This window comes from Mercenaria mercenaria, chromosome 7 (genome assembly GCF_021730395.1).
Source record: "Mercenaria mercenaria strain notata chromosome 7, MADL_Memer_1, whole genome shotgun sequence".
Taxonomy (NCBI): Eukaryota; Metazoa; Mollusca; class Bivalvia; order Venerida; family Veneridae; genus Mercenaria; species Mercenaria mercenaria.
In genome coordinates, this window is record NC_069367.1 from 72,860,495 (window position 1) to 72,868,849 (window position 8,355).

At 34.9% G+C, this 8,355-nt stretch overlaps 1 non-coding gene across 1 annotated transcript; it reads right to left on the reverse strand.

Annotated features, from left to right (window-relative positions):
• Positions 1–2,460: 2,460 nt before the first annotated feature.
• Positions 2,461–2,535, reverse strand: Trnad-guc (transfer RNA aspartic acid (anticodon GUC)). Its single transcript has one exon. It is a non-coding gene; the product is annotated as a tRNA-Asp (tRNA).
• Positions 2,536–8,355: the final 5,820 nt, after the last annotated feature.

Sequence of the window (8,355 nt, forward strand, 5' to 3'; positions counted from 1 at the left end):
GCGCGCTGAAAAGATAAACCATTTATTATGTCTTAAATGACATTGAATATCAGAAGGTACATATTAAATGGAAGATATTAAGTAGCTTTTTACCCAAAACTAAAATGATTTATTCTAATTTTAAAGTTTTTAGTAATTTATCACCGCAAGAGAAATCGAAAGTAAACTTCTCTCCCCGTTGCGTACCTCACTGGCAGATGAATGAGTAGTGGCTGGTTGTACATGTAACTGTAGAGTCAGTGTACCCAGTTTCGGACTTTACGCGGTTTCGCACACACGGTAAATTCATGTTCTTCGTGAAAATAAAGAAAATTTAACAATTCTTTGTTATTATTTCACGAAACTGAGTTATTCCCTACATAATTTGACACCAGGGGTCATCCAGACGAAAACAATAACAAAACCAATGGAGGCCAGTAGGTCAGCTGAAAAATCTTAAATTTCATGAACATACTGACTATGCAAACAACAACAATGTGCAAATTAAATTTAAAAATGACTATTCCATCATATATTACGTATGTATTTACCTATTACTTTACCGAAATAAAAAATATTTCAACATTTATTGAAGGTCTCACAATCTGCAAATGTTTGATTTTTTGCTTTAAGTTTTTTTTAAATTTAAACTGATAACTTAATCAAGTTATTAGAGTTCTGGGGGTCACTATTGATTTAGAAGGGTTTTATTTTCATTTCAGATATTCAACTGCTTTAGCCTTTTCCAGTCCAACTAATTGTATGTTGGTCGACATATTGTGCTAGTGGGTTACTTATGGAGGATTCTTACTCAACATGAAATTATTTCAGAATCAGCCCAGACGTCAAATCATTTTGGCCTTCTATCACTGAAAGGGTTTCTATTGATCGTTTAAATTTGCTGCTTAGTTGAAATATTTGAAAATGAATAATGTTTTCGTATATGCGTAAAATTATCCAAATCTTTCCGTTTAATTCTGATTTTTTTCATGCGCCAAACATTATTACCTCTACGCCGTTTGTCTTTCTAAAGACATTTCTCGTTTCCTTTACTGCAGTCCAAGTATTTACTGCAGAAGCACAAAACTAGATGATAGTTTCTATATAACGTTTATTATTTCATGTGAAGTCTGATTTTTATAGCGACACCGACACTGGATCACTCCTACGGAACCACACGAACATTAACGTGCGCGTTGATGTACTATGCGGGGAAATGGCAAAACTATCGAAAATTATTCCTAATGAGACAAAATACAAAGATTAACAGTATTATGAATTCGTTATACAGTTAGTTTTTGTATAATTATGGAACAAATTGTACGGAACAACAAAAAAAAACATTGAACGATATAAATGACATTTTTCTATTTTAAGAAAAAAACAACAGAAACTCCAATCAAAATATGCCAAATTAGATTTTGTTCGACAATAATTTCGGGAAAAGTGTATGATATCTTGTAGTACAGTAATTTACAAAAAGAAAACCCCAGAACAGTTGCCTATCGAGAAAAAAAAAACGTCTTGTAGCCGAAATATTTCGCATTGATGAAATAAAGTAACAAGAAAACCATGATTTTTTTCAAAAGTTGCAATATTAAGGCTTGGCATTTTTTTACTGACTGGGATTGAATTAGAGAAAATCCTTATCTGACGAAAGTTTGATGCTGACATTATCGTGGCAAAATTTTCAGCGCTGGCTGTATGACAACGATCTTTATGAAATATTAAAGACAGAAACAAAACAAAAACTAATGTAAAACGTAAAAGAAAATGTAAGCTAAGAAAAACTAAAAACAAAAACTATTTGTAAAATAATAAACAAGAATATTGAGGACGTGTCTCGTTGGGTAACGGTCAGCAATATAATCGATCTTCAGAACTAAGTAACAGTGTAGCGGCCTGTCAAATCAATAGCAATTAACAATAGCAAGTTGTGGGACAAACGCAAGTCAAAATTGCAAATGGTTAGATATGGAACATAGATATGACTACAGGCTCTATGCGATAGCCGTGATGGACGTGTACCAAGTAGACGAGGGTATCTCATATGCTAGATGCGGAAATACCAAATTTGGCGTTTGAATATGGTTATTTTTATTATTATTATCATTATTATACCGGATTTATATAGCGCCATTTTCATGATAAACACGTTCAAAGGAAGGCAAACGCAACAACTCAGGGCGCGAAATTCATCCCCTACTAGTGCAGACACAGAGCGATCTGACTAGAGAGGACAGAGCGAGATAAAGCAGCCCCCCAGAACAGAGAGAGAGAGAGAGAGAAAGAAATCCTTTTTAGATATAGGCCTGTCCGGCTAACTTGGTCTAGCTCTTTGCGAATAGACAGTCTGGTTTTGTAACGTGACTGGTGTATAGCCCCGATATACGCGAAGCCGTCGTTGCTGGGAAGAACCAGTTAGTTAGTTAGTTGCCTCTTAGTTAGGTGGGAGACACTCAAGAGCATCTCAGAAATTTCCGGTGCCTAGACCGGGATTCGAACCCCGGACCTCTTGATTGACAGTCAAGCGTGTTACCACTACACCACCAGACCACCTGATTCATGAGGCAGTGAGTTGTGCAGTATCCCTTTCGCTCACTATAACCTACTTCAGCTAAACGGTGCTATATCTTCATCATTTGAGTCTAAAAACTTTCAGAAAAGCTTGTAATCTTAACTGCGATCATCATTTTTGGATTTGGTAATGTGTTCAATAATTCATCAATAATCATTGCGCTAAAACCTTCTGTCCTGTAAACTTTCATTAAAATGATCAATGAGAGATCAGATTAACGATGATGATGGTTCTCCCTAGCTGCTACTAAATTTTGCACTCTCCTTTAAGCACTTTCATTTAAAATCTTTTATGAATAATGCAGCGGTGATTGCATTCTTAGCCTACTGCATGCAGGTGCTGCTGTGTATCCAAAGATTGATACGACCTTGACAACGAGACGTACGGTGGCCCAAGCTGAGGTTTATTAGGTATTATCTTACTTGTTATGTGGACAAGAAGCAGAGTGTAAACGAATCAGAACTACGAGACATATATTTATTGTAAGATCAATACCAAGTGTATTTTAATGTAGTATCAAGCATGCCCTGATATTGTATACTCGTACATAATGAAGAATCAATGAGAATATTGTCGGTGACACGAGCACTGAATTATGTACTACAAATTGTTCGAAGAACATCAGAATCGGACAACCTATCGCCGAGTAACACTACTATTTAACAGATTGATTGTGACACACAAAGATGTCGAATATCACTGTTGTCAAATTTTGTCACAGGTTCCTCTAGTAAAAGTATACATAATAATTTTCTAAAACGAAGACAAAGTCCAGGAAACGTAAAGCATTGTGCAATTCTCTAGAGCAAGTAAACGAACTAATTGTGATAAAAAGAAATCATATTGTCGTTGACGAAACTGAGGTGGTGGCACGTGGTTACGAAATATTTAACAATCAAAAATTGTCAACGGAACACCGCTATAAAACAGCTTCCAAAATGTTTAATACCCTAATTTCTGTCGGCTTTCTATGAAATCTCGCCATTTAGAACCAATTTAAGCTTGCTTTCATTTCCGGTGACTGTCACGTTATACTTGGGCTTGCTGTTAGATTCTCTTACGCAGATATCAACTGGAAAAGGTGTCAATATAATAAAACATTAATCATTCGGTTGACTACAAGGTCTCCAAAGCGTGATTCTTGTTACTTAAATTGCTGCACGTCTATAAAAGTGAATGAGTTGGAACTTACGGCGAATCGACACAAAAACGTCTGGCGTACAGGCATTTGATTTTGTTTTGAGACGAGTACCTCATACAAATGGCATCATTTTCTTAACCACCTTCTGCAGACTCTGTTGTTATACTATGATATCATACATTTTAACGTAATTCTATGATTGTCAAGATTGTGTATAATTAAAATATATTCAGTTAATACAAAAGGGCACTGATAGAAAGTGAAACTGTAATTTACTGATAAATTGCTATTTAACCAAATATACTTAGAAGAAATCAAATTAGATCTAACAAGTGTGACAAGGCTAAACAACAAAATATCGGTAAAACCAATGGATGCTCCCCGAAAGGTGATTATTGCATATTAAAAGAACAAAGATGGCATTCACTGACTGGGCACATATAGTTTACTGATGTTGAATAATCAAAAGGCAATATATCATTGAAAAATCAACTCACTATTAAGATAATGTGCGCACCTCCTCTTAAAAGTGAAGCCTCCCTTGAAGTTTCGCTGAATTTCAGCCAGTAGTTGCTGAGAAATACTCGTGACTAGGATAACACTATAGTTTACTACTGTTAAATATAATCAAAGACAATGGCTTAGTGAAAATCATCTGACCGGAACATGAAGATAATATGCACATCTCCGCTTGGGAGCGAAGATTCTTATGAAGTTTGATGAATTCCAGCAAGTGGTTGATGAGGAAAACTACGGACAAGAAATGGTACAATAGCATCCTAACGTTGAATATTCAAAGGGCAATAACTCAGTGAAAAATCTTCAGTCCGAAACATGAAGCCAATGTGCGTATCTCTTCTTCATAGTGAAGTTTCCTAAGGACGAACGGACGGACGGAAGGAGGGACGAAGCGGCAACGATATGCTTCTCCATCGTGCAGCATATTAAACACTACGTTATCATGTCCATACTACATTTTCAAACATTTTTCGAGTTCATAAGTTCTAAAATACTTCTTTAATTATTATCATATATACATGTAATAACAAATAATTCAGAGGACTTCTGAAAAAGATCTGTTATGTTATAGTAGTGTTAGCATTCGTTTAGATGTTAATATGTACAAATACTTTCCCTTGAAAATCCGAATGTCTTCAATGACTGAGTTATATATTCTGACCAGTGATGTCTATAGTATTTACCTTTGTAGAGATTTGCAGATTATAAAGGAGCTCAAGCTTAATACAATTGCAGAAGATGATATAGTTGAAATGTCCCTTAATCTATTAAATGAGATGTAATACTTGAAATTACATTGGAGCGAATGTACTTTAACTTAGCGGTGCTGATTAGCGGACAACTTGAAGAATTTACCAACACTGAGTTAAGTTGTTGCCAGTACCTAAATGAGGTCATCATGCAACTTTCGCAACTGTAGAGATATTTTGAATGAGCCTTTACATAGTATGATATTGTAACGTTATCTATTAAATGCTTGTGGAGCTGGAAACGAGACTATCCTATCATTACATCTTAACCACTTCGTAGGGTCTGCGTCAAACCGGATTAATTCCTTGTGAAATAATTCGACATAGTGAGGCAAAGACTTAACGTATGACTACCTCTGTCAATTAGTGGCATGAAACTGATTACAAGTATGTCAAGGCGGCGTGATATTTATCGCCATGTGTGTATCGTGAAATAGTGCTTCAACATTGGATATGATGAAAACAACGCAAATCCATTTTATTTCTTGTGTAATACTCCATGTATGACATTTGTCATATATGCACGTGGAGCTCTTTTATAGTTAATAAGCCTTCGGCCCGTGAAACTCTTATTCGGATGAAATTTATTCGGATATACAGAAACTTGATCGTCGACAAGGAATAACAAACATCCGTAAAGGCCGTATCACCGTTAAATGATTAATAAACAGACCAAGATGTTAAACAGTAAAACTGCCTAGACGAATATACACATTCCAAGTAATATGCTGTGCAAAATGATTCATTCATTTGCGCACAGTTGGGACTGTTCCGGTCCTGCGTGTAGAAAAATGGAACGTGACGACCAACTGTTAGGCGATCTAAAATTTACAAGAAGCACATAGTACAAGGGAAAGAATACATAACAGAACCGTATTTAAACATCATAGGTAAATACGTGGAAGAGAAGCTTGTGGTGCTACGGTAGCAGTTGGTAGGGTCAAAATTTGTCATTAGAGATAAAACCTTGAAGTAAAGTCTGTTTTGATGTTTGAAATATTTCTTGATGTGAATGTTTGATTGACAAATTTAAGAACTGTATGTTGCAAAAATTCTAGCAGATGCGAATGTAAGCTTAATGACATTATTTTCGTATAACTGCTTGAAATGCATATATACCGCTATCAGCATTCAGCTTCACGTGTACTGCCGAATATCAGTGAGATATCACACAGTTGAAAATACTGAAAAAAGTAATCAGTTGACAGGTATTTTGCTCAGTTCTGCAAGTAATACTTGAAACTGAGTACAGAATGCAAGCAGCCATTTGCCTCTATCTTTTCCTCTAAGATTTTAAGGCCGCTAGGAAAATGGCTAATTTGGGCTGAAATGTCATGTGTTTTCGCGGGCTAAAGTTCTCTCTCAGGTGGCTTGTGGATTGAAGAATATATGTTTTGTAAGAAGTTTACTATGTATTTTACTTCTTCTTCGAGTAAGATGTAAACAGTTGTCTTTTTATTTTAAGGTATGTATCTTTTAAGAAAACAGAAGCCGTCTGGCAGGGCAATATCCCTCGGACGTCCGATGTACCAGAAAAACCGGCATCTGCTACCTATGTTCTCGTGTAATATTTGCTCTGGCGTATAACCTTGTCATTGTGTTTACAAATATTTAGCAGCGGTTTTCCTATGTATTATTTCCAAAATAAACTTTTGTGTGTTTTGATAAGGCCAATTAATAAAATAATACTGTTTGATCTAGATTTATATAAACGTAATTTATCATTTAGTATCGTTTGGTATTAACCTTTCTTAAAGAGTGTTTCTGATATAGACTTATCTGTGTAATAATAATAATAATAATAATAATAATAATTTCATATGTACATTTCAAGGAGAAGACTTCTATAAGATACGTCTTTCATTCTTATCCTTTCCTTAATATCATGTTAACTTGTTGTTGTAAATATACATACTATGTTATGTACTCTTGGGAATTAATATGTTTAAACTACATTGTAAAACAGTTGTTTATTCTATTATACTTATATTCTCACAACAGTAATTAAAATATCAACTGCACATCTCATGGCTGACATTGTAACTAGCGATACTATATACGGTTATCTTAATTGTATCTTGGAAAGATATATGATCAACAACACGTGATCAGTCTAAGATTATGTCATTTTTTCACGGAAATGTTAATGGAGCCACTAAAAGCTTTGGCAAGAAAATGACATAAAGTTAATGGACCTATATTTATTAGCCGGATATATTCATGTTATCTATATATTACCGGGTATCAATGTGACAGTCCTGTCAGTAGATGGATGGCTCTAGATATTCATCCTCAAGGGGATAACCTTATTAGAACCTGCCACCTCAATGTATTCAGTTAGACAATTAAACACAAATATAACTAATGAACAAGCAAAACGTTTTCATGAATCCTAACATTCAGCGTTTGACCTGAAATTGTTCCAACAATGTTTTGTGATCCTCTATTGGTCCATACTGTTATGTTATCAGGCATCCCTGTAAAACGTGACAATACATAATATAAATCGAAGCAAAAATGTCTTTCTTCTTCGGCTTTCTCTTGAAAGGTGGATAAAAGCCGTTCAAACCATTTGACCCTTTTCTACTGGGAAAACTTAAGGGTTTGAATATGGGAGACGTGTATTTCTCAACGGAACCTCCTAAATCTAAAACTCTACAGCAGTGTATGTATGGATGTGTATATAAATTCTATGTACACGTGCACACACACACACACACAAACTAAAGCAAAAATGCAACGAGGATCAAAACAGAATAACTTGCTTTTTTTATTTCACGATTTGCAAAATTGATCCAAATTGTTGATCAATCGACGAAACAGTCGAATAAATTACATTTTACCAGTCTTTCCGTAATTGGACCCACTGCTATTTTATTGCCTGGCACTTTTGGATAATGGAGCCCATTCTACATAAGAATACTGTATCATTTTCGTTGAAGCTGGTCTAGGTGTTGTTGCCAGTGTATAGTCATATGGACTTTGTTAACTTTCATGCAATCAATCTAGAGTAGTTAGAAACATGATGTTTTTGGCATTTTGACCCTACTTGACCTTTTGACCCTTGGTCAGGACTGGTCAATGCCGGACAATTTAAAATCCACAGGTTTTAAACCAACTAAGAAGTTTTAAATACATATGATATAGATGAGTTTACAAAATAAAATATATTGTTTGAAAGAAAGAAGATTTACTGATAATATAAACCCCCATTATGTTATAACAAAAAATGGGAGAAAAATGATAAAAGCTACCTGTTCGTCTTGTGGGAAAATGAAAGCAAAATTTGTTAAAAGTACTATCAAAGCAGGTAATTTAGATATTCATAAAGCAATGTTACCTTTATTACCTAAAAAAGGTTTAACAATTCCAGGTTATAACTATTGTGG